The 27,989-nt window shown below is 37.5% G+C and overlaps 1 protein-coding gene and 1 long non-coding RNA gene across 2 annotated transcripts in view; both read left to right on the plus strand.

Annotated features, from left to right (window-relative positions):
* LOC122201112 (disks large homolog 2-like) overlaps window positions 1-27,989 on the plus strand; it is a 1,368,059-nt gene that overhangs the window by 97,893 nt on the left and 1,242,177 nt on the right. The gene's annotated exons all lie outside the window — the stretch shown is intronic.
* LOC122201119 lies at window positions 1,078-27,978 on the plus strand. The gene is made up of 5 exons (XR_006194087.1): window positions 1,078-1,229; window positions 3,264-3,353; window positions 9,131-9,216; window positions 23,584-23,815; window positions 27,823-27,978. It is a non-coding gene; the product is annotated as an uncharacterized LOC122201119 (long non-coding RNA).

Raw genomic sequence — 27,989 nt, forward strand, 5'->3', positions numbered from 1 at the left:
CAGTTTTGCAGGTGAATAGAACATACGAAGAAGTAGCTAATTTAATAAGTGATAACATCCTTATTTTACATATGCACAAACTGAAGCTCAGGAAGGTAAGGTGGCTGGCAAAGTCCATAAAATGACAGATAGTTATGGTTGTATACAAGTCATTCAAGTCCCAAATAGCTCTCTTTCTGTTATAAATTGGCCTTTCATTTATAGTTCACAAAGAACTTTCATGCATATTATTTCATTTACTTCAGGACAATTTGGCTGTAGTGTTTGAGAATATCTCTTAGATCTCTGTTCTAGTTCCGGCTCATTGTTTACTAGATGTGTGATCTTAAAGAAGAACCTCACTTCACTGACTTCAGTTTTCTTTTTGCTAAAATAAATAATAACTTTCTTGAAAGGCCATTGTATGCATTAGAAATCTTGTGTAGAAGGCACCTAATATAGATTCTGGCTCCCAATAAATGCTCAAATAATGGCAGCTACATTTGTGATGATTAACCATTCTATGACTGAACCATTTTATCACTAACGGTTCTTTGACTAATTTGCAAATGAGAAAACGGAGACAATGAGGAGAGTCAGAAGAAAATTCCTTAGATTTCAAACGTCTTTAATAGAAAAATAAGTGTTTGTATATGATGATGAGCTATGGGAAGTGTGGGATCTTGACTCTGGACACCATTGCCAAGACTGGTATGAGAGGATGGGATTTAACAGTTTGGTATGAGATGAATGTATTGAACAATTTGTGCTCTGAGGTTTCTCAGTGGTCAGCTTAGTTTTCATATAAATGGGGTTGTAACAATAAAAGGACAGGAGGTGTTCTCTTTCCTTCCCTTCTGGAGGCAGCCTCACTCTGTTTACACCTTTAATAAACCTAACTCAGCCTACTATCAGATCAAGTTCTCTCTGCTCCAGGTGCCAGAACATGTGTGGAACAGCTCACAAAGGTGTTATATTTGTACTCCAAAATGAGCTGGCAATCCCTATTGTGTCACTTTTTACCATATAGAACTTTTGAGAGGGTATAATTGTGTTGACATGTATTATCTCTTTCATTTTTGTTTACCCCAGACAGCTGCAACCCGGTAGGACAAACTGAAAGCTCCTTGCAGTGTACTGAAAGAGTAACAGGCAAATACCAGTGTCATCCCTATTGGGACATTTGCTACATTGAGGTCTGCTACATGAAAAATGCCTTGGATAAAAATTCCTGGCACTTCTAGCTCGAGGTGAGAGGAGTCTTTGGCTCGCATTGCCACTCTGGGGCAATGCACTGTATTCAGCAGCTCCGGACCCCTCACGTTGGGGGAGGTTTCCCAGTGTAACTCATTCTCTGCATTCCTCCCAGCTAATAGATGTGAGCACTGGGGCAGATCATCCAAAACTCATTTATATATGGCTTTTAAAATCCTTAAATGAATTTTTCAGCAAATTGACCTTCTTAATTTAGTTTTGCCTAGATTCTTAATTTACAACTCACATTTTTCTTAATGAACAGGATATCTCTAGCCAACTCTAGGGTCAAACAAAAATTCTCAAGGTGAAGTTCTTACAAATTAACTTTAAACTAGGAACTCCTATGGAATATTAGTAATATTGATATATCTAGTGCTTATTGAATATCTTCAATATGCCAGGGAGTGAAAAAGGCCTGGTGATGCAGCGGGTAGGGATCCCTCAGACTGGTCAAGGAAGCAGACCTATAAAATTATATTTCATATAATTATGTAACCCAGATATTTCTGAAAGCTTCTTTCCCATGGAAATGTTGTCAAACTTTGATTGAACCACAGTTCCACAGCCAGGGGAAAAAAACTCAAAAACTGTCAAAAACTTACCTCCCATTTTATGCAAATTTCTGTAGCTTACTTTGTATCTCTTCCTGTCTCCAGTGTTCCTATGTTTCTGTATGTACACAGACACTGTTCTGTACTCTCTCAATTAGTGCAGGTATACAACAAAGCCGCCTTCCAGTTTGCCCCCTCACCGACCCATTTTATTTCCTACAATCTGAGTTAAGTAACGTCTGCTGATAAACTGGATAGTTACAGTGAGGGTGGGGTGGGGGGGAGGTTCACACATTTCAGATCGTGGGATTTTCCTACTATCTTGCTGTTTTCCTCTCCACCTCTGCCTCTTGTGCTTGTTCATTCAGGTTTCTTTTCTCCTTCCAAAGCCTTTTCTCCTTTCCCCTTCTGCATGCAATCCCTTCTCTGCTTGTCTCTCAGGAGGCAAGCCCATCAGGCCAAGCATCTACACAGGAAGTAGGCTTTTCAAAGTATCTTTTTTTTTTTTTTTCATGGCAGATCTTTTACTTTAAGAGATTTTCCTAAGGAAATAACATCCTTCCATATTGTTATAATCATAATACAACTGTGTAAATGTGATGGATAGTGATGTAAAAGTATCATGAAGCACAAAGAGGGGTATCTAACTTTGCCTGGAGGGAGTGGTAATCCTAACCAGTGAAGTTGGCCAGACAAATGTGGCTGGTAGGGGGTAGGGTAGGAAAGTAGGTTCTTCTAAGCAGAGGAACAAACATGAGCAGATGTTCAGAGATGAGAAGCAGCATGATGTATGAAGGGAATTGCAATTAATTCAGTGTTTCAGAGCATGAAGGAGTAGAGAGAATGGTAGCATTAGGCTGGAGAGGCAAGAAGGGCTGGGTCATGGAGGGCCTGAAGTCTCAGGCTAGAAAGACTGGATCTGATCACACAGAGAGAAGCCATTGACAAGCTTAAGTGTGGTAGGGACTCCACTGAGTTTTTTGTTCTGGCTCAATCACCACTGTGCCTGTGGGTGCTTGTAATTCAGAGACCTAGAGCAGGAGAAGCTTAGACTACCACCTAGTCCATTCCAATTCACATTTAAAAGGAGAGATTTCAGGTCCCAACAGTGACTTTCTTTATGCCATGCTAGTTATACCAGTCTGTCCATGCAGTGTCCAATATGCTGAGTTGCAGGCCCAGAGACTGCTGGGCAGTCTCTAATTGATCTGTAAGGATGCCCACAGCAAATGAGAACCTTCCCTTCCACCCAGCTGAGCAGTCATGAAAAACTTTCTTGGAGGGGAGTCTTGGAACATGAGAATCAAATATAAAATTCTTTAAGCTTATTTTCCTAAAAACAAAGCAATGGAGTTTTAAGTGGTATTGTTTTCATAGTAATGTTTTAGGGATCAAGAAGACTATATCTCATAAAGGGCTATGTCTGCAGGCAAATAATATGGGAATGAGTAAAACATGGTTTCTTTTCTGTTACAGTTTTTGAAATGAGCCACAGCCTTCATTTCCAGATGATGGAAGGACAAGAAAAGTTCAGTCCCTTTCCAGTGGGAGGGGGGAGCAAAGCAGGTGGGGAGAAGCAACACTAGAATACTGAAATTCTAAGTAATATAAAAAGTTTTCTGTTAAGTTTCTGATCTAAATTAGAGAAGTTATGTTTCCTCACAAAGGTTTAAATATATGTATGATGTGTGAAGAATCCAGAAGAACTGTGTCCTCAGTGCTCAAATGAAGACATCCCTAAAAGATAAATTCTGTATGATTCTGAGACCAGCCTAGGTTCATCCATCTCCTTATCTCTGACTCCCCTGGCAGTCTCGTCAGGCATTCCCATTCATTGTGGGGTATGGCTCTGGGTGCCACACTGGACACTTTCTTCCAAGCCTTACCTCCTCTCTTTCCCCCCTTTTCCCTGTATAGCAGAAAAGAGTGGTTTGGTTCTTAGAGTAGATAAACCTGGTTTCTTTTTTACTTCTCCTTTCTAGTCAGGTAGCTTTGGGGGAGAGGTAATTATTTTTTCTAGGAAATGCAGAAAGTCTCCCATGTCTCACACATTCATCACATGCCATTCATCGTAAGGGATGGAAAGGACTAGCACAGTTCCTGGCACTAAGCACTCAAGTAACAACAGCGACTGGTAACATTACCCTCAAGTAAATTTAGCCCCAATTCCAGGACCACTGCTTGGGCCTAATTTGTGTGTAACTGTGTTTAATTTTGTACGTGAATTAAGCTTAAAATAAGTGAATGAAGCATCTGGGATCCTGTTTCTCATGTATATATTCCCTCTGTATACCTGTATGCAGTGGGTCTGGAGGCCTTTTAAGGGTAAACAGTCTTACTATTAAATATCAAAGATGAAATTAATATAACTTATTAGATAACTTCCCTCAAAAGGCCAATAATACAGGGGAGAACTCTAGCTCAGTTTGGTATCAGTCTTGTAGTCTGAGGCAGGAAGTGGTAACAACAGCACAGAAGCCAATGAAACCACCAAATAAATGGCATTATATCGAACTTCAGTTTGCTGACTGCATTCAGATTAGCACCTCTCAGTCTCCTTAACCCCTTGTTGTAATTCTCCAGCACTGTGGACGGTGAAAATTTCACTCAGTCTCTAGAATAAGCCCAGAGGAAAACTCCCCTTTATGCCTCCAAATCATAAATGTTATCTGTTCTCAAAGAGTTTCACATCTCCAACAGGAAGGAGTTGCTGATACAGTCTAAAAGAGAACCGCCCAGGGGCTGTGGCATTTAAAAGTCAATGCTAAATGATGTAGTTTTAAAGAAAGATTCAGGGTATGTTGCCAACATTTATATTTCATATTGCTTTGTGGCACTGCTTTCAATTCCCTCTCACTTAGGTCTCTCTGTGCAGTAAAGATTCCTAGGTTGCTATGGAAAATATGCACTTAAGCTTGACTGCTATGGTAACTAGTCACATATGGTGGAGAGGCATAATATGGCACAGGATTTGCATAACTAATTTGAGCATGTTAGTGAACAGCACAATCTGTGCATAAGAGGCTAAGCAATGTGAGGCTTTTTTTTAAAAATTTTATTGTGCACACAAAAGCATTAGGTACTAGTGTCTGTTTTTATGTTTTGAGTCCTCTCTGATTTCAGGTATCAGTCCACACAGCATGCTATTGTCAGGGTATAGCATTGTGTGTTGATGAGCTTATAAAGTTGAATTGGTCTCATTGTTTTGTAGTTACATTTCATTTATCTGGAGTCTCAAGTCTTAAGCCCCCTTTTCACATTTTAAGGATTTAATTAAACTTCTATTAGTTTCTCACTATTTTACTTAATTCAACTCAATTTAATATTTATTTGAAGTGCTGCTGTTGGCCTGGATAGTGCTGTTTCTGTCTTTAATGCCTGCAGTGTTTTTGTCGGTATCTTAACCTAGAATAGTGAAGAATGCATGCTAGGTAAGGAATAACTGGAAGTATAGAGAGACTTAGTTGTGGTGTTGTGTTCTCTAGGAGACTTGATTTGAAACCCTTGTCCCTGGCCAGATACTCCATTCAAAGCTTGTTTATAGAATGTCTACATTTTTCTTTAAAATTGACAGTTTAAAAAAAATACCTCTCCTGTTAGATTCTGAGATCCTTAAAGGGAGGAATCTGTGTCTGATTCAAATGTGTCTCGCCATGGCCTGGCACAGTTCTTATCAGAGAGTAGGCTTGCCGTATATATTTTTGAATGAATAACTGAATAGGATGATGGATAAGTGAGTGAATCAATGATAGGCATATCAGTCATGTATATCTACCTTTAATCGTTTAGGGAGAATGTTACTCAGAATATCTCATATTTCTCTCTCTCTTTCTTTTGTTTATAACCTCCATCTTCCTCTTAAATGATAGGAGATTAAGTAAGTTGCCTTCCTGTCTCTGTCTTTAGTATCCTCATCCTAATTTTGTTTTTTCCATATTCTTTTACCTCATGGGGGAAAAAAAAAGATTGACTGAATCAAATGATACTCACTTCCTTTAGCACCCTGTGTCCAAAGGTCTGTGTTACTAAACGAAGGCAGGAACCACCTGCACAAGGAAGGCCCTTACCACACTTTTCCCACCTCCCTCACTGTACACAGCATGGTTAGGGAAAGCCAACAGCTGCACTGGGGGACCATGCCCTAACTCCTCTCTTTACCATCGTCTCATACACATACATACCAGCTCCTGGTTGAATCAGCTTTAGGAGAGAGGTGTGGGGAGTGAGGTAGATGTTGGAGAAGGGCAGACAAGGAGTTCCCTTTTTAATGGTTACTTTAATAAATAAAGCCTATTTTGAGAAGTACCTGGGTGGTTCAGTCAGTTAACCATCTGACTCAGTTTCAACTCAGGTCATGATCTCACACTTCTTGGGATTGAGCTCAGCGTCTGGCTCCAAGCGCAAGGGGATTCTCTTTCCCTCTCTCTATCTCTGCCCCTCCCCTGCTTGCACACATGTGCTCTATAAATAAATAAATAAATAAATAAATAAATAAATAAATAAATAAAACAAACTATCTTGAGATCATGGTAGGTTCACGTGCATTTGTAAAAGCGAATATAGAGAGATCACGTGTACCCTTTACCAGTTTCCCCCAAGGGTTATGTTTTGTAAAACTATAGTGCAGTGTCAAACCAAATTACTGACACTGATACAGTTAGGACACAATACTTTGATCACAACAGAGATTCTGAATGTTGTTTTTTCATAGCCACATTCACTTCCACCCCCGATCCCTTCATAACTTTTGGCAACCACTAATATGTTCTCCATTTCTATAATTTTGTCACTGAAAAAATATCATGAAATTATAAATTTATTTGGGGATTTTTTCCTCTCAGCATAGTACTTCGGAGTTTTATCCAAGTTGTTGTGTGTGTGTGAATCAATAGGTCTTTTTAAATTCTGAATAGTATTTTATGGTATGGACATACTGCTGTTTGTTAACTCAAAGGGTATCTTGGTCGTTACATTTTAGGTTATTACAAATAAAGTCATTTGAACTTAAGTTTTCATTTCTCTAGAAAAAAACGTCTAGAACAACTGCTAGTTTGTAGGGTAGTTGCATGTTTACTTTGTTGAGAGACTTCCAAGCTGCTTGAGTTGTAACATTTGACATTCCCACCAGCCATGTGAGTTATTGGGTTTCTCCACATCTTAAATCAGTTTTTGATGCTGTCCCTCCTTCTTACTTTAACCATTTTGTGTGCTGTAATACCTCCTTGTGGTTTTGATTTGTGTTTCCTTGATGCTTAATGATAATGAATATCTGCCATGTACCTATTTTACAATCTGTATATACTCTTTGGTGAAGTACTTATCTTCTGATTGGATTTTATTCATTGTTGAATTTTGAGAGTTCTTTACGTATCCTAGATACTAATCCTTTGTTGCTTTTATGCTTTGCAAAAATTTCCTCTCACTGGGTAGCTTGTCTTTTCATTATCTTAATATGGTCTTTGCAGACCATATGGTTTTAATTTTAGGGAGATCCCATTTATCATTTTTTTTTTTTAATGAATATGCTTTGGGTGTTCAAGTCCAAGAACTCTTTGCCTAACAATAGATCCTAAAGGTTTAAATTTTTTTTTTTCTAAAAGCCTTACAGTTTTAACTTTTACATTTAAGTTCCTGATCCACTTTTTGTATAATGAGATTTAGATGAAAGTTCATTTTTTGCCTATGGATATTCAATTGTTCCAGCATCATTTGTTGAAAGGGCTATCTTTTCTCTACGAATTTTATTTGTACCTTTGTCAGAAATCATTTGGGCATGTCCTACCTGTTCCATTGATCTATGTATCTATTCTTCTTTGAATTCTACATAGTTTGAATTACTATAGTTATATATTGTCTTGAAATCAGTTAGAATTATTTTTCTCACTTTATTATTTTCCAAAACTGTTCAAATTAGTCTAGTTCTTTAGTCTTTCCATATCAATTTTAGAATTATCTTGTTGATAGCTACCAGAATTCTTGCTGGGAATTTCATAGGAATTGTGTTAACATGCATATAAATTTGGAGAGAATAGTTTAATTTTGAATTTTACAATTCATGAACATAGCCTATTTATTTAGGACTTCTTTGATTTCTTTTATTAATGTTTTGTAGTTTTGGGCTACAAGTTCTGTATATGTATTATTAGATTTTCACCTAAGTATTCCTCTTTTTGTGTCCAATTGTAAATAGTATTATAATTATTAGTTTTAGTGTCCCCGTGTTCATTGCTAATATGTGTTGCTGAATTTTATTTGCTAATATTTTTAAAGGACTTTTTTCTGTCTGTATTCATGATGGATATTGATCTGTACTTTTACTTTTGTATTGTTAGTCTGAGGTATTTAAACACTATTAGAAATGGATTGGGAAGTGTTCCTTCCTCTTTGGTTTTCCATAAAAATTGGATATTGGCATTAATTTTATTTTTTAAAAATCTGGGACAATTCTCCAATGAAACAATCTGGATCTGGAGATTTCATTTTGGGAAATTTTTTAAATTACAAATTTAATTCCTTTGAAGGTTACAATGCTCATCAAATTACCTATTTCATATTGTGTCGGTTGTGGCAGTTTGTGTTTTTCAAAGAATCCATTTCTCCTAAGCTTTTAAATGTATGTGTTTAAAGCTGTTTTAGTATTGATTTATTGTCCTTTTAATGTCTGTAAGTTCTGTAACGATAACTCCTATTTCATTTCTGATACTGATAATTTATACCTTTTTTTCTTTTTTTCTTTGTTTTTCTTGCTAGATATTTGTTAATTTTGTTATCTTTTCAAGCAACCTGCTCTTTGTTTCATTGATTTCATCTATTGATTTTCTGTTTTGAATTTAACTGATTTCTGTTTTTGATTTCCTTCCTTCTGCTAGCTTTGATGTCATCCTTTTACCAGTTTGAGTAAACTAAAAACCTAGCCCCATTTATATCCCTTTATTCCCCTTGCTTATAATATAATTTTAATAATATAATTATAATCATGATTTTCTTAAACGTTTTCTGCATTCACTTAGAAGCACATCAGATGTATTATAATTCTTGTTTCCATTGTCAAACATAATTTAGAAAACTTAACCCGGAAAGTCTGTATTTATCCTTTTTACCCGCCCCCCCCCCCCCCCTGCTTTTTTTAGTAACCATGTTATTTCTTCCTTTTGTTATCACTTATCATTTCTGTTTAAAGAACTTTCTTTAGATTTTGGTTGGTTGGGGGCGGGGGGGAGGTAAGTGTGCCGGTGACAAGTTTTCTTAGTTTTCTTTTATCCGAGAATGTCTTGATTTTGCCCTTAGTTTCTGACGATTTTTTATGGGTACAGTATTCTGAATTGACAGTTCTTTTCTTTCAGAGCTTGAAAAATGCTGTGTTGCTCCCTTATGGCCTCCAGAAAGATTTCTGATGAGAAATCCACTGTCATCCAAATAGATTTTCCCTGTAGGTAAAATGTCATTTCATTTTTGCTGCTTTTACATTTTTATTTATGTATTTTTTTTTGCCTTTAGTTTTCATAAGATTGACTATGATGTGTCTTGGTATAGATTTCTTTGAGTTTATTCTGTTTGGGGTTTGCTTAGCATCTTGAATCTATAGAGGTGTGTGTGTGTGTGTGCACGCACACACACACACACACACACACATATTCATGCAACTTCTCCAAATTTGGGAATTTTTCAGCCATTATTCCTTTGAGTGTTTTTCTAGACCTACCATCTTTCTTCTTTCATTCTGGGACTCTGATTACACAACTCTTAAATAGATTGTTCTCTTCCTACAGTGTGAGGCTCTTTTCCATTTTTGGAGGGAAGCAGTAATTTATTCTCGTGATTTATATTGTTTTATCTTTCTGATCACTGATTTTTCCCTCCATCCCTTCCATTCTCTTATTGAGGTAGGAGAAAGGGGGGAGCAAGTACCATTTAATTACTGCTAAGCGGGTACAGAAATCTATGTTTCCCATCCAGCCTCTGTTGACACTAAGGAGGAGAGGCAAGGCTTCTCATGATTGCTGAGCAGAACTGGGAGTTCAAGCTTTCCACTAGGCTTCCACTGATACCTCCCTTCTGCTACTTCTCTCTACATGGTTCCTACAGACACCATGGTGGATGGAGGTGGGAAGGTATTGTCTTACTAGTGTTGAATGATAGTGGTGAAATTTTGACCCTCTAGCAGTCCTTCTCTGACACTACCTCCCTGGGGAGAAGAAGGGGTGCCTCGGTACAGCCAGGTGGGAGTGGAGGTCCAGGCTCTTCACATGGTCTCTATTGACACAGCTCTTGATGCGGATAGCTTTACTAAGTACCAGATCCCAGGCCATCTCTGACACTATCCCAGAAGGAATGTTGGGGAACCTCATTACTGGCCAACAATGGTAGAAATCTAGGCTCCCCACTTGGCCTTTTTTGTGTGGGTGGGATTAGGGCCATAGTTTTTTGTGTTGTATTTGGTAGGAGGAGAGATCTTAGAATCTGAAAGTTTTCTGTCTTTCTAGGCCTTCATGGCCTTTTGACTTGAGAGGAAAGGCATTTGTTAGAGCTTTTTGTGTCTCTGCCTATTGGCGTCTTTGGTTTTCTGGCTTTTTTAGCTCTAACTCTAGAATAGATGAAACAAAGAAACAAAAAAAGTGCAAGGAACTCAGCACCATGTTACTTCTCTAGTCTCTAGGTCTGTAGATGGTGAGCTTGCTTTTCTCCACCTTATAGAGTCTTATGTTCTCTGTACAATGCCCAGGGTTTCTAGTTGTACTCAGTAGAAAGAATTGGAAAAAGCACTCCCACTTCATCTTTCCAGAAGTAGAAGTATGTAGGCTTCCCTTTTATTATTTGTTTAGCACTTGGCATTTGTCATGTGGCATTTTTCCTAAAATCTGGGACATTATTGCCACTACTATTTGAGAGATATCATTCCAAGCTACACAATCTGTCTGGCAGTGTCACTGCAAACATAAAGTTGGCAGTAGTCACAAGCTGAATACAAAGACTGGAGTCTTGTTTTAAGCATAAGCATGTATGACCAGGACACAATCATCGGGAAATAACTGTCATCACCATAATATTTACCATGTATGCACCGTTTTACCATCATTCCTAGTAGTAGCAATAATGAAAACAGCAATAATAATTGCCACCCTGTTTGGGGTACCTGTTTCAAAGTGGTTTGAATACACCATGCAATCAAATTCACACGTCAACTACTTTTATGTACATGCTTTTTTTCTGTGTGTGAGCTTATTTAGTATTTACTAACAGACTCTAGGTATTACTAGGCATAAAGGAGAACAAGATAGCCTAGGTCCTTGCTATCATGAGGGAACAAATAATATATAAGCAAAGACGTGTACAAGCAAATATTCAGGCAGAACATGCCTTAAGGACCATAAAACCTGGAAAAGTGGCAGACAGTTCCTGGGGTGGTGGGCAAGACTGGCATAGCACAGGTGCTCTGTGAGAGCAGTGGCACTCCAACAAACTTCAGTGCCTTTCATGCTAATTATTTTATTTTATTTAAAATTTGTAATGCTTATTTATTTTTGAGAGAGAGAGAACAAATGAGAATGAGCAGGGGAGGGGCAGAGAGAGAGTGAGATATAGAATCTGAGGCAACCTCCAGCCGTATGCACAGAGCCTGATGTGGGGCTTGAACCCATTAACCGTGAGATCATGACCTGAGCTGAAGTCAGATGCTAAACCCACTGAGCCACCCAGGCACCTCAATGCTCACTGATAATTTTAACTTTAAAGGCTAAAACCATACACATATCCTCAGAAAGGCAAGCTTGTTGCTTTCTGTTGGAATCATGCTTTCATAGATTAGTGGTAGAGTATAAAGTACAAAATGTTTAGAACCCTGATTTTCTATCACTCTCCACTCATGTGCTCTTGGGCAGAGTTGTGCTGGTCAGAAACAATGCACCTGTTTTGCAGAGGCCTCCTAATCAAAACTGAAATAAGCACACGGTTTGCGACATTAGAGAACTTAGTTTCCTAGTGCTTTCATCTTTCTATACATGGTCTCCCTATGTTGTAAAGAAGAAAACATAAAAGCTTCCTATAAAAAGAAACAAAATAGCTTCTTGAGGGGTAAACCTTGTTGGAATGTTGTTGAATTTAATAGAGAATGTACACTCATCTTCACAGCGTTTCGTTACTGTCAAAAAATGAGGGAAGTGGGGGCGCCTGGGTGGCTCAGCCAGTTGGGCTTCCGACTTCGGCTCAGGTCATGATCTTATGGTTCATGAGTTTGAGCTCGAAGTTGGGCTCACTGCTGTCAGCCTGTCAGAACAGAGCTCACTTCAGATCTTCTTTCCCCCTCTCTCTGCCTGTCCCTGGGTTGTGCTCTCACCAAAATAAATAAATACTAAAATATATATATATATATAAGGTAAGAGCTAGCTGTTGTTGTTTGAGCATCTGTTATGTGATGTGCACTGCATTATGCATCCGTGTATATTTCATTGAATCTTTAGATTTAATTTTATCTGGCAGGAGTTTGTTCAATTCTCTATTATAAATGAGGAAAACAAAACACTCAAGAGAGTAAGCAGCTTTTGTCTGTTGGCATCCCCCCAACCCAGTAGAAATATCTGCTCGCCTCTGTCCTTTTCAGTGCCTTAGGGGCTGGACACTATTGTCTGGTCCATCGAGGGCTTCCTTGCTGGCTTGTTTCTAATTGGGTTTGGGCAAAAAGTGGACCCTGCAAGAGATCAGAAGGCCAGAAAGGAAAAAGACTAGCGTATTCATTTCCTGCTGTTGCATGGTGGCATTTGTTCAGAAGTGATTGTAGCTCCTGCCAGGCAGCAAACACTTCTGTGAGGGCTCCAGCTCTCACCAGATTCTGGTTCTCTATTTTTCTCCCTTGCCTTAAGCACTAGAGATAGTAAAGACATCTTGCCCTCATGAGTCCTGAATGCCTCATATTCCTTGTTGGTTCCCTTAACCCTGCCCATACCTTCCTTGGCTAAATTGCTTTCAGAAGCCCATCTGAATTGCTTTTTATTTCCTTTGACCCTATACACTGTTAGGCAATTAAGTTGCACAGTTAGTACATGGTAAACCTGGGAAACCTGGGATTCTACAGATTCAGACTTTGGTCTGCCTGATTGAAAAACTTACGCTTTCCCACGAAAATTAAGCTGTTGTTAGTAACTAACATTAAATTGTACCTAAGTTATGAAACGTTAATAATGACTTCAAAATAAATAAGTCGTGGAGGTGAAAAGTATGGCATAAGTAGTGTAGTCAGGAATGTTGAAATAGCATTGTATGGTGACAGATCATGACTACATTTATTGTGGTGAGCACTGAATACTGTGTAGCATTATCAATTGTTGTGTTGTACACCTGAAACTAGTATAGTATTGCACATCAACAACAACAAAAAGAGTTAATGAATTACCTGCAATGACTAACATAAACTCGAGAAGTAATTGTTAATACTGGTCAATTCTTTAGAAGAAATGTGCCCACTACAAGTGCAGAAGCAGAAAACCTGCATATGCAGAAGTAATGAACTATTCTGGGAAGTTCTTCTGGTGTGTTCGCATTACCAAATTTTTCCCAGTTAGAAACCTTTCTGATTATTATGTGTATTCTGATTATTATGGTTTTCCTTTAAACAATAAGGGGGGGGGGCGCCTGGGTGGCTCAGTTGGTTAAGTGTCTGGGTCTTGATTTTCACTCAGGTGATGATATTGTGGTTGTGAGATCAAGCCGCACGTCGGGCTTTCTGCTAAGCATGGAGTCTGCTTAAGATTTTCTGTCTCAACTCATGCACTCTCTCTCTCTCTCTCCCCTGCTTCTCTAAAATAAAAGATAAAAAAACACCAATATAGCACCTGCAATCACTACAATGTAATTGAAAAGGTTTGGCCATTTAGGACTTGACGTATTTGATGATTATGTCCTATGATGATCGCAATAGCTCTTTTCACTGTGGATATAATTTAAGATAATTGACCTTGGCTCCCATGATTTGCTTTCAGCTTGGGGACAGAGCTCCCACCATGGTCAATTATCTCACAGTAATTCCAACAATAAAAGTCACTATTGTATAATAATTTCCTAATCACCTTCTTGCACTGGAGAGTATAACATGGCATATACTAATAGGACTGCTTCTAGTGAGATTGCTGCCCCACCACAGGTAAGTCACATAGAATCTAAAGTATCTTCCGAGACTGAACAATTTTGACACATTAATATTGTGAAGATGATTTCACATTGGAGACAATTTGATGAATTATGACTTCACTCCTATCCCTGGGCCTCGTGCTTAGTGCAGATTAGACAAACTGCTTTGTTTTGGCCAGTAAAATTCAGCTCTCTGCTACTCCCAAGCTTGCTCATCTGAGCTGCTCAAAATTCCAGCAAAGCACATATTAAGAACACGACACCCCCGTGTGGTGGCAACAATATTCTTGCGAAGTCATGTATCATCAATAGGGATTTTCCCATTATTTCTAAAAGTTTTGTAATTTTTCCAACTATGGCATTTTTATACCTTACTAAAGTTAGAATTTTTTTAAGTTACTGAAAATAACCTTAAAATATATTCTGTGCATAAAATTGTTAAAATCTGTTTGTAAAATGTAACTTTGTTTCTTGGCCCCTTATAGTCATACCAGTTAGAGAAAAGACTGAACCCATAAATTAGAAAAACATCAAGTATCAAAACTATTTTTTGGGACCTATTATAATCCATTAGACCTTGTCAGAGACGTGCAGTGTTGGCCTAAGAGTCAAGAGAGATGGTTTCCAGATCTAGACCCTTCACTTGCCAGCTCTGTGGCCTGGAACATCATTCCTAACCCAGCATTTTTATGTTCAAAATGAGGGTGTGATTGCTGTTTCCTTTGCCATTTTAAAAAGGGTCAAATGTAGACTAATCCTTTATTAAATTATGCTTTCAACCTTCTCTAATTATAACATGTAAATTCTAGCTGGACAGCCTTAAATTGTAGAACTAGCTAATTTAAAATGTCAGAGGCTCAGAACACTGCATTTTGAAATGGTAACTTTAAAATATTTTCTCATGTATGCTGTGTATTTTTAAACTACACCTATAAAACTATTTACACTGAATATATGTAAACATGGGGAAGAGAGTTTGTTCAAGTGGCTGTGTTTCTCTTCTGTAGCTAAATGACTGTAACTCTTTCATGTTGCTATGGAGTGGTTCTTAGGCTCTCGTTCAACTTTGTATGTACAACTTTGTAAAATCTCAGTGTGCCCTACACATGGGATAAGACCTATTTCTCTGGTGACAGTAACACATTTACCTCATCAGACTGGGTGGTGTGGTACTGACTGGCTATCTATTTGATGACTGGTTTATCCTATAGAGACATGTTAAAAATAAGACAAAATGTGTAAAAAACCTTTCTATAAAGCACAGTGTAAATGGCGAGCATTATTGTTATCCTATGTTCACCTAGACACTGATTCTGGGATATTATTTATCAATGTTACTGTTTTGAAATTTAAAAAGAGAGAGAGAGAGAGAAATAGAGCCAAAGTTAGAAAACAGGTGGGTGCAAATAGGACAGAGAAGCCGGGGCAGGAAAAAAACTATCACTTGAATGTTTCCTGGAAACCTTTGGGTTTAACACTTCGTGGTAAAGTTTGGTGAAATTGAGAAGAGAGAAATATATGAAGAAGAAAAAGTTTAAGAAATATCTTTCCTCTGGATCTGAAATACTGATAGGAGACTGAAAATAAAGGCCTGTTGTAAAATGCTTAGTCAACCATTACCTTTGATGTTCAACAGATTTTGAAGAATGGTAAATGACACTTAGGGGAGGCTTTGAGAGCTTTGTGTATCTTTTGGGGGGAGAAAGATCATGACAGCCACCATAATAAGAAAGCCTGGGGATTGGGTTAAACCTGAGGCTGGATATTTCTTAGCAGTCTTGTTACAAACTCCAAGAAAAGCCTGAGTGTCAGAAGAAGCCTGTCCAACAATCACCATGAAAAGATTGCAGTTTCTAGACTCCACCCTCCAGGAGAAGTGAAAAACAAGGGCATAGAGAATTGATTTGAAGGTGTTGTGCTGAGATTATTTTTCTTTCATGTGTCTTTCTTTCACTCTCCATCACTTGGGTGCTTCTGTACAGTAGCCATAGGGTCATGTTATTAAGCCAATCTGATTGCACCATCTTCATTTCTTCTCTCAATGAGCAAAAATGGAGCTGCTATGAGTTACTCTGATGTCTTCCAGTAGCAAGACTAGGAAAGGATCTCTATGGAAGGAAACACAGGTGGCTCAATCTCAGAAGTTTGATACATTCATTCATTCCCCCATTTTATTGTGGGATGACCATGTCTCTGGGACTCGACTCGCTGAGAGGAAAGCAGAAATTTTGATAATAACAATGATAACTTTCTCCTCATGGAACTCCCACAGAAGTAGGGAAGATAGTCAAATAATCAAATTACAGCTTTATTATTTAATATATAACACACACTTACAAATTTATATAGTGAATATACATATACAGCAGAGGGAGAGATTTTATATGGGCGATAAAACATAACTGTATAATGACAAATTAATATAAGTCCTATAAATGAAAGAGAGAAAATATATTAGAGTATGTGAGAATGTTTTTGGAGAGCAACCCAGGGTCATATGCATGTATGGAATGATTCTAGTTAGTATTATTAGGTCACAGTGACAGACATTTCTGAAAATGGTACACAGCTTACATATTACATACATTTATTAAGAATATAGCTTTTGACCACTTATTTTCTGGGTAATGTGGTGGAAGCTGACCATAGATTATCAGTCAGATGGGATGGTGTGTGTTCTCTGAATCTCTCTCAGTAGAGGAAGTGAGAAGTATCCTAGGTAAAGATGCCACTTATTTGATTTGTGGCCTTTTTAAGTGTTAATCTTCTCCCAAATGGCCACCTCATCTGTGTGACTTGGAGGTTGGGATGTTAGTGTCTTGTGTCTTGGAGGCAGTTTCTCCCTTTTTCATATTCCCACAGAACTTTGCGCCTCTACTTGTTTACTGGATATTCTGTAATATATCTCCCCTTAGCAAGAAGCCCTCAAATATTTATGAATGTCCTTTGATGTAGAAAGAGTTAAAATAGGAATTGGGGAAAGAAAAATAAATGAGCATGATTCTTTTACTCAGGAGGCTTAGAGTATTACAGAGGAAACATACATATAGGTGCATAATTGCCACACTAAGTGGGATGATAGAGGTATGTATTAGGTAAAGAGATAGAACAGAGGGAATGATACATGGCAAAGAGAAATAGAAAAGAATTTAGAAAAACTTTGTAGTGGAGCTATGGAAGTTTAGAAGGAAGAATTGTTGAGAGAAATAAAGGCCTTCTATGCAGAAGGAACGGCATGCACAGTGGTACAGAGGTAGGGAACAAGTAACTGGCTTTGGCCAGAGCAGGGCACAAGTAAAAAAACAAACAAGCAAACAAAAACACAAAACAAAGCAAAACAAAAAAAATCAAATCATGGGAATCTGCAGCACCCCACAAAAGAGACTAAGTAGAGGGAAAGAGAAGAATGGGGGCTAATGCAGAAGCAATGGGAAGTGGAAGAATCCCACCCTACGGAGACTCTCCAGAGAGGCTTGTAGAGAATCAATCTAGGAAGGGGGCATGGCTTTGCTCCTATGGTACTGGTGCAAGTGAGTGTGGGTCACATTTAAGGCAGCCTCCTGGCACCCAGCGGGGAAAAAAAATAGTTTCTCCTGTGTTGTTAATTCTTAAGTCTCATTAGAGAGTACCCCAGGGCTCAGCCACTTTGATTAGATTGGTTTGGGTTCCTAGTTAAGAGATCTGAATTTTTTTAAACCTCTCTGTCCCACCAAAGCTATTACTCTTCAAAAGCCAAAGAAGCACCAACACTTACTTCAGAGAATTTTCCAAGCTCCCTGAGCCCTAATTAAGGGAAGGTCTGAACAAAGAGAGGAGCTTTGCCTACATTTCTGAACATAGGGAAGTGGTGTCCCAGAGAGATTTATAATGCCAGTTAACTCTGTGGCTGCAGTTCTTTTGAGGATTTTCTATGACTCTTTCCTTTTGCTGCTGAAATGGAAATATTTGGTTAATACAGCCCAGGTCCAAGGGAGGAATGCTTCAGAGGTAATTGTCTCTGGCTCAGTAGAGCTTCATTTGGATCCCACATGAAGAGTGCCTGACATTAGAGTTGATGTTTTATTTGGCAAGATAATGTTTATGTGATTGGAAGGAAGGAATAACAGAGTAAAGGGAGTTCAGTGTTCTACTTTAGAAGTTTGTGATTAATCCAGCAATTTTCCTATACTTTATAGTGGACGTTTCTCACTGTATTTAATCAGTAACTTACGGAATGTTCTAGTATGGAGTTAGGAATTTTCTGGCTTTTATTTTTCACTTCTGCATATAAAAAATTCAAATGGTGAGCCCCATATATGTGCAATTAGTATGTGGTATTTCAGTATTTGCTATGTGATTGAATAAACCAAATATCACTTTTTTTTGAATACTCAGTATAAGGATGTTTGTATTAATCTCATTTTTCAGGCACAGAATTGAGGATTGAAAATTGTTACACATTATATTATTTGTTCTACATGTGACGGGTAATGTTGGGATAAGAACCCAGGTTCTTATAATATTGAGTAAGTAGAAATTGAATTATAAGTTTAGAATAAGTCATTCATGTATTTTGCCTTAAAAACAGTATTTTCTAGTTGTAGCCATTCAAAAGGGCAATGAGAGCTAAACAGCTGTGAACACACCTAGTACCTTGAGTGTGGTTTCTAAGTACCATTTCTGTTTTTTTAAGCCAGAGCTTCTTGAAAAAACTTTTTTTTTTTTTTTAAAGACAAAACTGATTCTAAGTCTGAGGTAGGAAATATGAACCTTGGAACATCTTGTGTCAAAAAGCAAGTAAACTCTCTGGAAAGATATGAAGTGTCATATGTCAGAAGCCTACTTGAAGAAGCTTCTATAGAACAAAAAGACAATCTGAGTACTGACAAGGATACTAATTGGAATGAATTAACACATAGTAAATATGTTGAAATCCATGATTTCAGAATAATACTGTTTAAAAATTACCTCATTATCAGCTTTGGGGAGGGATGCTTAGGAAATCCATTCATCACTCTGAAAACTGGTAAATAAAGTAAAAGAAACACCGTGTTCTATATAAACTGAATTTTAAGTCAGCAAATAGTTGAAAGGAAATGTCTCTTTAGAGCAATATTCTACCTCAACAGATATCATATGACTTCTGATGGAAATACACCTCAGCACATGTAAAGTGGTCTTGCTCAAAATGTAGACTTGAGTAAAACGAAGTCTCTAGGTTCAATTCTCATTTCATAGGGGAAAAAAGCAGGAGACATTACAATCAAGGAAATCCAGAGGTGTCTGAGTGGCTCAGTCAGTTAAGCATCTGACTTTGGCTCATGGTTCATGAGTTCAAGCCCTTCATCAGGCTTTCTGAAGTCTACACAGAACCTGCTTCAGATCCTCTGTCTTCCTCTCTCTGCCTGTCTCACAACCTCTGTTTGTGTCAAAAATAAGTAAAACATAAAAAAAAAATTATTTAAAAAAATCCAGACTGTAGAAACCTCTACAGGATAACCTGTTGTTTTCTTCCCCACCAAATAAATTGCAAGAAGTTGGGGGAGAGAGAGTTGCCAAAGATTAGAAGATACTTAAGAGACATGGAATGTAGGTGCAAACTTGTTTTGAATCCTAATTTGAACAAACATGTATAAGCCATCAGACAATTAGGAAAATTTGAATCCTGAAGTTATTTGATGGTATTAGAACTTTTGTTGGTACTACAGTCATGTTAAAAAGAAAGAGTTCTTGGGGCATCTTGGTGGCTCACTTGGTTAAGCGTCTGCCATTGGCTCAGGTCATGATCTCCCAGTTTGAGTTCAAGCCCCATGTCAGGCTCAGTGCTGACAGCTAGGAGCCTGGAACTTGCTTCAGATTCTGTGTCTCCCTCTCTCACTGCCCGTCCCCAAATAGTGCTCGCTTGCTCACTGTCTCTCTCTCTTTCTCTCTCTCAAAAATGAATGAACATTAAAAAATGTTTTTAAATACAAAACAAAGAGGTCTTATATTTAAGTCTTCTTGCCAAAATGTTCATAAATAAAGTGAAATGATGCCTGATTTTGCCTCCAATCTGAGAGAGTGGTTAGGAGTGTAAATCTAGTAATTTTGGTTATGAGGGGGTCATTGTTGAAGTTGGAAGTATATTGGTGGTATATAATACCATGTTCTCTTCTTTTAATACAATTTACATTTTCCTTAAAAATGTAAAAGGGAGGGAGGAAGGGTGGGAAGAAGGAAGGAAAGCAGGAAGAGAATTTAGGTTCTTCTGACTCCACAGTCAATGTTCTTATTTTCCATACTCAATAATATTGTACTTTAATATGTGCTTTAAAATTTGCCAGGATACAGGAATGCCTGGGTGGCTCAGAATGTTGAACATGTGTCCAACTCTTGATTTTGGTTTAGGTCATAATCCCAGGGTTGTGGAATTGAGCCCCTCATCAGGCTCTGTGCTGAGCGTGGAGCTTCTCGCTCTCTTTCTCCCTCTGCCTCTATCCCTTGCTCACATACACACTCTCTCTAAAAAATAAATTTTAAATAAAAAAAACATTTTCCAGGATACAAAAGAATGAAGAAAGTCTATGGTAGAAAACTCGACTTGTTACCCATCCATCCTAGCCATGGAATGTACCTAAACAGATTGTACAGAGTGTGGGCTTAATATGTGTTTATTGAATTAAGTCTTATCTGTATATGTGAAACTTAAAGATACAGATGATAATGTGACATGTTGAATACATAGGGAAGGAAAATTGTACAATCAAATTCAGATTTCAATTCTAGCCCTAGGTCAATTGTCTTAGAGCTGATGAATTTTGGGCTGATCACTTAGCTTTGCTAAGTTTGAGAATGAATAGTAAAAAACTACTACTATGCCAGTATAAGATGCTCTGATTGATTAGTGCAGAAGTTAGATGACATGAAAACTCAAACAAGGGAACCCATCTCACAGGCTCAGGAATTTGAAAAATTTCATGGATTTTGAAGTACCTAAATTGAACCTTGGAGAACACAAAATTTTTACTTTGGTAGAAAGAATACTGGAGAAAGAGAGCACAGAAGGGACAAGGATTCATAGTTGAATGAACACAGCATTTAAGGGGTCTAGTGTCATGGAGCCAGATAAGATCAGAGCTTTGAGGGATCTTAGAAATGGTCTAGCCCAATTACTTCATTTAAGAGTTGAAAAAATTGGGGTGCTTGGGTGGCTCAGCTGGTTAAGCATCTGACTTTGGCCCAGGTCGTGATCTCCTGTGTCAGGCTCTGTGCTGATGGCTCAGAGCCTGGAGGCTGCTTTGGATTCTGTGTCTCCTCTCTCTCTCTACCCCCCTACCTTCCCCCACTCATGCTCTCTCTCAAAAATAAATAAACATTAATAATAATAAAAAAAAAAAGAATTGAGAAAATTAAGGCCCTGATAGAAGAAGTGTTTTTCATTGGAGATGAAAACACCTAGTAAGTGGTTGAGTCAAGGACTACAATCATCACTATCTTTCCTTCTATGAGAGTTTCCTCTTAGTTGTAAGATTTAGATGAATGAAGCTGAGGAGGCAAGATTGATTAAGCAAAGTAAAACAAATTGATTTAAAAATATTTTTACCATTAAGTTTTAAATGTGCTATCTTATGGGTTGAGAGCCTTAGTAGAGTTTTCAGCATGATAATTATGAGAAGCAGTTGGGTAAGAATAGTGTACTTCATGCATAGGAACAATTAATGGTTGAAACAGCAAGATAACAGAATGCTACTGCAGCTCCTCATATGTGACGATGAGGACTGCCTCAGAGTTCTGATGATGCTGGTAGAATGGAGAAAAATGGAGACTCCTAAGGTGACAATTAGAAGCTATTGGTTACAGATCTGAACTAATTATATAGGAACACAAAGGACTATAAATATATTCATATATTGTAGAACTTGGTATAAAAACTTGTATACAAGAAATGTTAAAAAAATTATATAGCCATCCCTATCCCATCCCTCCATTTAGTAGTCATTAAACAAATACAGTAAGAAAACTGAAATTCAGAGAGAAGAGATGATTTAGCCAAGGTTACATGGATGACAAATGACTGAGTCAAAACTCAAGTTTTAGTATGATTTACACTATTCCAGTTTCTTAACCTGGGACCTATGGATCTTCAGAGAGTTGGTGAGTGAGCCTCAATTATTGTCTAAACACTACAGAGATAGATGCAAAAATATAAAAAAAATACTTGTATGTGTGGTGGGGAAGTTAGTGGGAGTGAATGTTCATAACTTTAATAACAGATCCTCAAAGCTTTCTTTGGCTCCCCAAATGTTAAGAACTTAAATGTGTGTGGTGATGTTTTTAAAACCTTATCATTTGCGATAAACATGAATTCAAATTATATTTTTTTCCTTTCAAAAAATTTTCTTTCACTCATAATCCCTCTGAGGATGATATTTCGGTGGGGGTGGGAGAAAATTTATATATCCTCATAGTAATGGGAGTGAGCATCTGAACCACATGTGAGTGTCTGTGATCTCTGGAGGCTTTGCTGGTATCCATAGAAGTATTTCTTGTCTTCATTTCTAGGAATCATACTGATATCCATAGCTAGAGATTGCAGCTGGTGATATTCCCAGCATCATCTTTTGGCATGGATGGAGCCCAATGACTTGGCTTCATCTTGACTCCTACAGGTGCTTACATTCTAGTTCTGTCCTCCATCCAGTCTCTGGCTTAGACCCTCCCCTCCACTACCTTTGCTCTGTGATTGCTGTAGAAGTCGTGAGGGTAGGCTTAGAGTTCTAAGCTGCTGGAAGTTGTCCAACTAGGAAATAATTGATTTGCTTCTGTGTCACAGAGCTTCAAAGACTGATGCTTGAATGACATCTCTAGCTTACTCTTAACCTAGATACACCTTGAAATCATTTTTGTCAAAACCGTAGTTACCTTAGTTGACACAGAGCCTCAGTCTCCACATCTGTAAAAAATAGAGACCATGATCTCTCATAAGCCTATGGCAATAAGGGTTAAGTAAGATGACATTTATAAATGTCTTTAAAAAAGTCCTAATACTAAAGGACAGTTGCTATCATCATCATCACCATCACCACCACCACCACCACCACCACCATCTTTTAAGTCTTATTCCTCTAACTATTCCTGACGCCTAGCACAAAGTTAGGGCCATAATAGGAACTAGATAAATGCTTGATTAATATGAATGAATGCAATAACCTTACAGAAGGGATCTGACCTATATTGTGCTAAAATAACAGTGACAAAAAGAGAAACTAAATTCTTAGTTTACCTACAGCTAATCTAGAAAATATATCAGTTTGGTATCTTAAAACTTACAAATATCCATATTTCATAGGATATTCTTAGAAAGTATATACTGTGTGATGAAATTAGATCAAGTTTCAGAATGATGTGTGCTACAAGGTATTTGCTTCCCATATCCACTAATTTATCATGTTAAAAATACACTTTATTTTGTATTTTTATATGCTGTGTTCCATCCATATTTGGTAGTTACAAACTTAGATTGAAATTATTTGGGAAGCACACAACATGAGGTTATGATGAGTTCTAACTTGGCAGTCAATGGAATGTTGTCATTCCCTCCCTCCCTTCCTTCCTTCCAGTTTTTTTTTTTTTTTTTTTGCAATCAAGAAGTAAAGCACTTTACAATTCATAGCCTAACTTTTTATCCTTTTATTATACAACAATTTTCTTCTTTTAGCTACAGAGCTGTTCCAGAGAGTTGAGCAGTTGCCATCTAGTGGGCAAAAACCATAATGGCATAAAGAAAGCAGAACACAGAGTTTGGTTATCGAGATGGAAGCAGTAATGTACATCACTGGAAGAGGGAACGTATTAAATCCCCCACAATTTTTACAACACTGATGTCATTTGGAAATAAATTCAGACATCATATCTACAGAGAAATGTATCAAAATTTGAAATATTTTGAGGTAAAATGTAAAAGATAATTAAAACCCTAAGGAGATGACACTAAATATCTATTAGAATGACTTAAAATAAATCACAAGTGACAATATTAAATACTGATTAAGATGTGAAGTAATCAGAATGCATCACACTACTGATGGGAATGCAAAATGGTATAGCCACTGTGGAAAACAGTTTGGCAGTTTCTTATCAAGTTAAATGAAAATTTACCATATAACTCAGCAATTTCATTCTTGGGCATTTCTCTAAAAGAAATGAAAAATGTATCTTCACACATCTGAACACAAATATTTTTCATAGCTTTATAAATCATCAAAAACTGGAAACAGCCCAAATGTCCATCAGCTAAATAATGGATAAACAGGCTCCATACTATGGAATACTTTTCTGCAATATAAATGAACAAACTAGTGTTACATGTGACAACATGGATGTTTCAAATGTATTTTGCTATATGAAAGAAGTCAGACTCGAATACTACATCTTACATGATTCTATAACATTATAGAAAAGGAAAAACCTTAGGGATAGAAATCATATCGGGTTGCCAGGGACTAGAGTTTGGGACAGGGTATGGATCACAAAGAAATAGGAGAGAACTTTTAAAATGAGAACAGTGTTCTCTATCTCAATTTTATGACAGTGGTTATGTGAATTTAAAGGTTTAACAAAAGTCGTAGAACTATATACCTAAATAGGTATACGTCAATTGAAAAAAGAGGAATCAAATATTTTAGGACAGTAGATTAAACCGGGCCAATTTGGCCATCAATCACTGAAAAACATGGGAGGGGTTAACAGTATCATTAGTCAGCAGTAAGAAATTCAGACAAAGAGAAGGGAAAGAGCTCTTCACACATCCATTTCTTTTAATTCTGAAGTGACACTGTTCACATAACCAAGCATACATATTTGTGAAAAAGTAAACTTTAATACTGCTTTCACACTTCATGGGCAATGTGGAGTTAAAATGTTTCATGATGGAATTAACAATGTTTTAAAAACAACAAAAGAAATAAATATACAAATACACAGCAAATAAATATAAACTATGGCCCAATGTAAAAAGGTCAAATTTTATCTATGTATCAGAGAGAGTGAGAGTGAGGGCCAGAGAGAGAGAATCCCACAAGAGGGGGGGGGGGGCGGAGTGAGAGAGAGAGAGAGAAAGAGAAAGAAGTAGGGCTTACTTGGGTCTTATGTTCACCCCAAGTGGAGCTTGAGCTCACCTGGTGTGGGACTCAAACTCATGAACTGTGAGATCATGACCTGACCCAGTCAGACACTTAATAACTGAGCCACACAGACATCCCCCAGGTCAAATTGTAAACAGCAACAAATGAGCAATAGTGACATCTTGAGGTAGGGTGGAAAGCCTATGTGTGTATTTTGTGCATAATTTCATTTATATTTATAAATATATAGTGAAAGGTGTTAGACTGATATACATGCACATTGTCATTTCACATCTTTACATCAAAGTAAAGGAGGGTTAATTTGTCCATGATAATATTGCCGAGAAGTGGCGGGACTTGAAACTCCTCACTGTGACTATTCCATCTCTCCAGCTTCCTTATCTTGATGTGGGCACGGGTCTGCCCTGTGCTGAGTTGTTCCTAATAATATAGTAGTAGATTGCCTGTTACAGAAGATCCAGGGTTTCAGGGAAAGGCCAAAGGGAAAGGAATGTACAGTCATAAATACCTACCATAGGTCAGCTGGAGAAAAGTCTTTCCTCAAGCCTCAGAGGCCCATCATGTAGGAATATAAACTACCTGCTCTGGGGACCAGGGTACAACTATTGCAAAAACACTATTGTTAGCTTCTCCAAACATCCCTTTTCGGGTCCAGGTTTTTTGGATAGGCAACCTCTAGAAAGCATTTCATTCAGCTCAAGTTTCCTAGTGGAATCAATCATCCAATCAAACACCTTAATGAAAGAAAATGTTGGCAGAAAGCATGTTCTCATAAATCTGGATGTCAGTTTTAAAATAGAAAGTGAGAAGTTTATCACCTCTACCTCAGGCCCTTTATGAGTCCCCATGTTTAGGTCACATTTTAAGCATTTGCTACATGTTAACCTTTCTTTCATTTGAATCCATTCCACAATACTGTATGCCTTATGTAGCTCTGATGTACAGATGAGCAAACTGGAGGTTTAAATATGTTAAATATAATGCTCCAAGCCATACATCTAGTAAGTCATGGTATAACTCTCTCTGGGTCTGTCTGATTCCTAAGCCTTTGCTCCTACATAGCATGATTTTTTAAAAGCTAATAACTTCATTTTCCTTTAAAGAATACACTTTGCTGACCACCATAATTCCAGTATTGCAACATGAGATACTACCAGGCATTGTGCTAAATATGTTACAATATTGTCATATTTAAAACTCAACACATGATCTTAAAGGGAAGTCTTAACACTCTGTTTTAAAGATGAGGGAACTGTGACTAAAAATGGTTTAATGGCATTCCCAATGTTACCTGCTCAACAGGAAATGGTGGAGCTGAGATTCAAACCCAGGTCTATGGGATTCCAAAGCCCATGTTTTTATACATGGCCTTTGTAATTCAGTGAATCTAGTTTTGAATCTCAGTGGTCCCCAAAAGTAAACCACCACTACTTTTTATTCTACTTTGTTCCATCATTATTTATGAAGACATCTTATATCTCATACTAGAGAGATCTTGAGGAAACAGACAATTTCTGTTTAACCTTCTATTCCCTTTTTTCCTGTTACCCTAAACAACCAAGTGCCTACTTTGAAGCAATTGAGTAAAGTGATTGGTTGATTGAATAGAATGAAAGCATTAAAGTAATGAATGATTTGAAACTGGATCAAAGATAGGTCTGATCTAGTATGTTAGTTAACTCATCCATTAATCTATTCATTTAGCAATTATTTACTGATTACCTGCTATGTTCTCCACCCTGTGCCAGGTGCTCAGATAATTTTCAGCTGGAACCCAGCAGTGTGGTAACCCAGGAAGCATTCATTCCAATTGATTAATGCTTGTGCCAGATCAATTGTTAGCTATCTTGAATGTTACCCCTGGTTGACTTATTGGCATATGATGATGAGAGAAAATAAATAAAAAGAAAAAAGAGAGAGAGGGAAAGGTCATTGTCATGACCATGACCATGACCAATAAAAGTAAAATAATTCCTATAATAGAATGAAAGGTATAAAGTGCTAGGACAGTGGACATCAAGGTCACTTGATGTAATCTGGATGGAAAAGCACTTATGATGAAAACCAGGGAGAGAAAATCCAATCAGTTCCTCCATCATACAAATTTACTTTTCATCTTGTGAAGGCTAAAATTATATTTCTGTTTTATGGTATCAGTGGTGTATAAATAGCAGTAATTCATCTATTCATTTCCACAACGTTCTTGTATCCTGTGATAGATGTGTCAATAATAGTAAGTTGAGTGATGCTCAAGGCCCCTAAGGACAGAGTGTTGCACTTCATTAAATGTCTGTTGAAGTGAACTGAAGGTGTTGTGGGAATACTTGTTAATGTCCTTTTAAGGAGTGTTCAGGTTACTTTATGAATGAATGCAGTCATCTCAGTCAAAAGCTCAGGAAAATTCACCAAGAAAAGGTGATGCTTCATATATAGAGTAAACTTACCTCACTAGTGAGGGAGGGTAGAAAAAGAACTTCTCCAAAGAAGTTCTCTTGACTTCTATAAGAAAATAACCTTATACTGAAATGGAGTGACCCAGGAGATGGACACCTTATATCTAGGTGTTATTTTGTGTTACCTACCTTTGGTTGTTTTTTTAGTAGAAAGATAAAGAGTGAATTGCTTGAATAGTTTTAAAAAATTAACAAAAAATAAAAATGAAAAAGTAATTCTATACTGAGGTAACAGCAAGGCAATTAAGTGTATACGTGTTCTGGCTCCAGTATATCTGACATTTTCTTCATAGACCTTAAATTAACAGAAGATCTCGAAGAATTGTATTTTCATCCTTCTGTCCAATTCTTGTTTGACAGGGTATGACCAGGCTCTTAAGAAGGCAGTGCTTGGATAAGGGGAGAATGTGTTCTTGGGAGTCTCCCATTCTGGAAGTCTGGGTCCATACTGTCTGATATCTGTTATCCAGGGAATCTTGCTTATCCTGCTGCAAATAAAAAGTATTTCTCATGTTAGCACTGTGTGC

The sequence above is a fragment of the Panthera leo genome, chromosome D1, assembly GCF_018350215.1.
Source record: "Panthera leo isolate Ple1 chromosome D1, P.leo_Ple1_pat1.1, whole genome shotgun sequence".
Lineage (NCBI taxonomy): Eukaryota > Metazoa > Chordata > Mammalia > Carnivora > Felidae > Panthera > Panthera leo.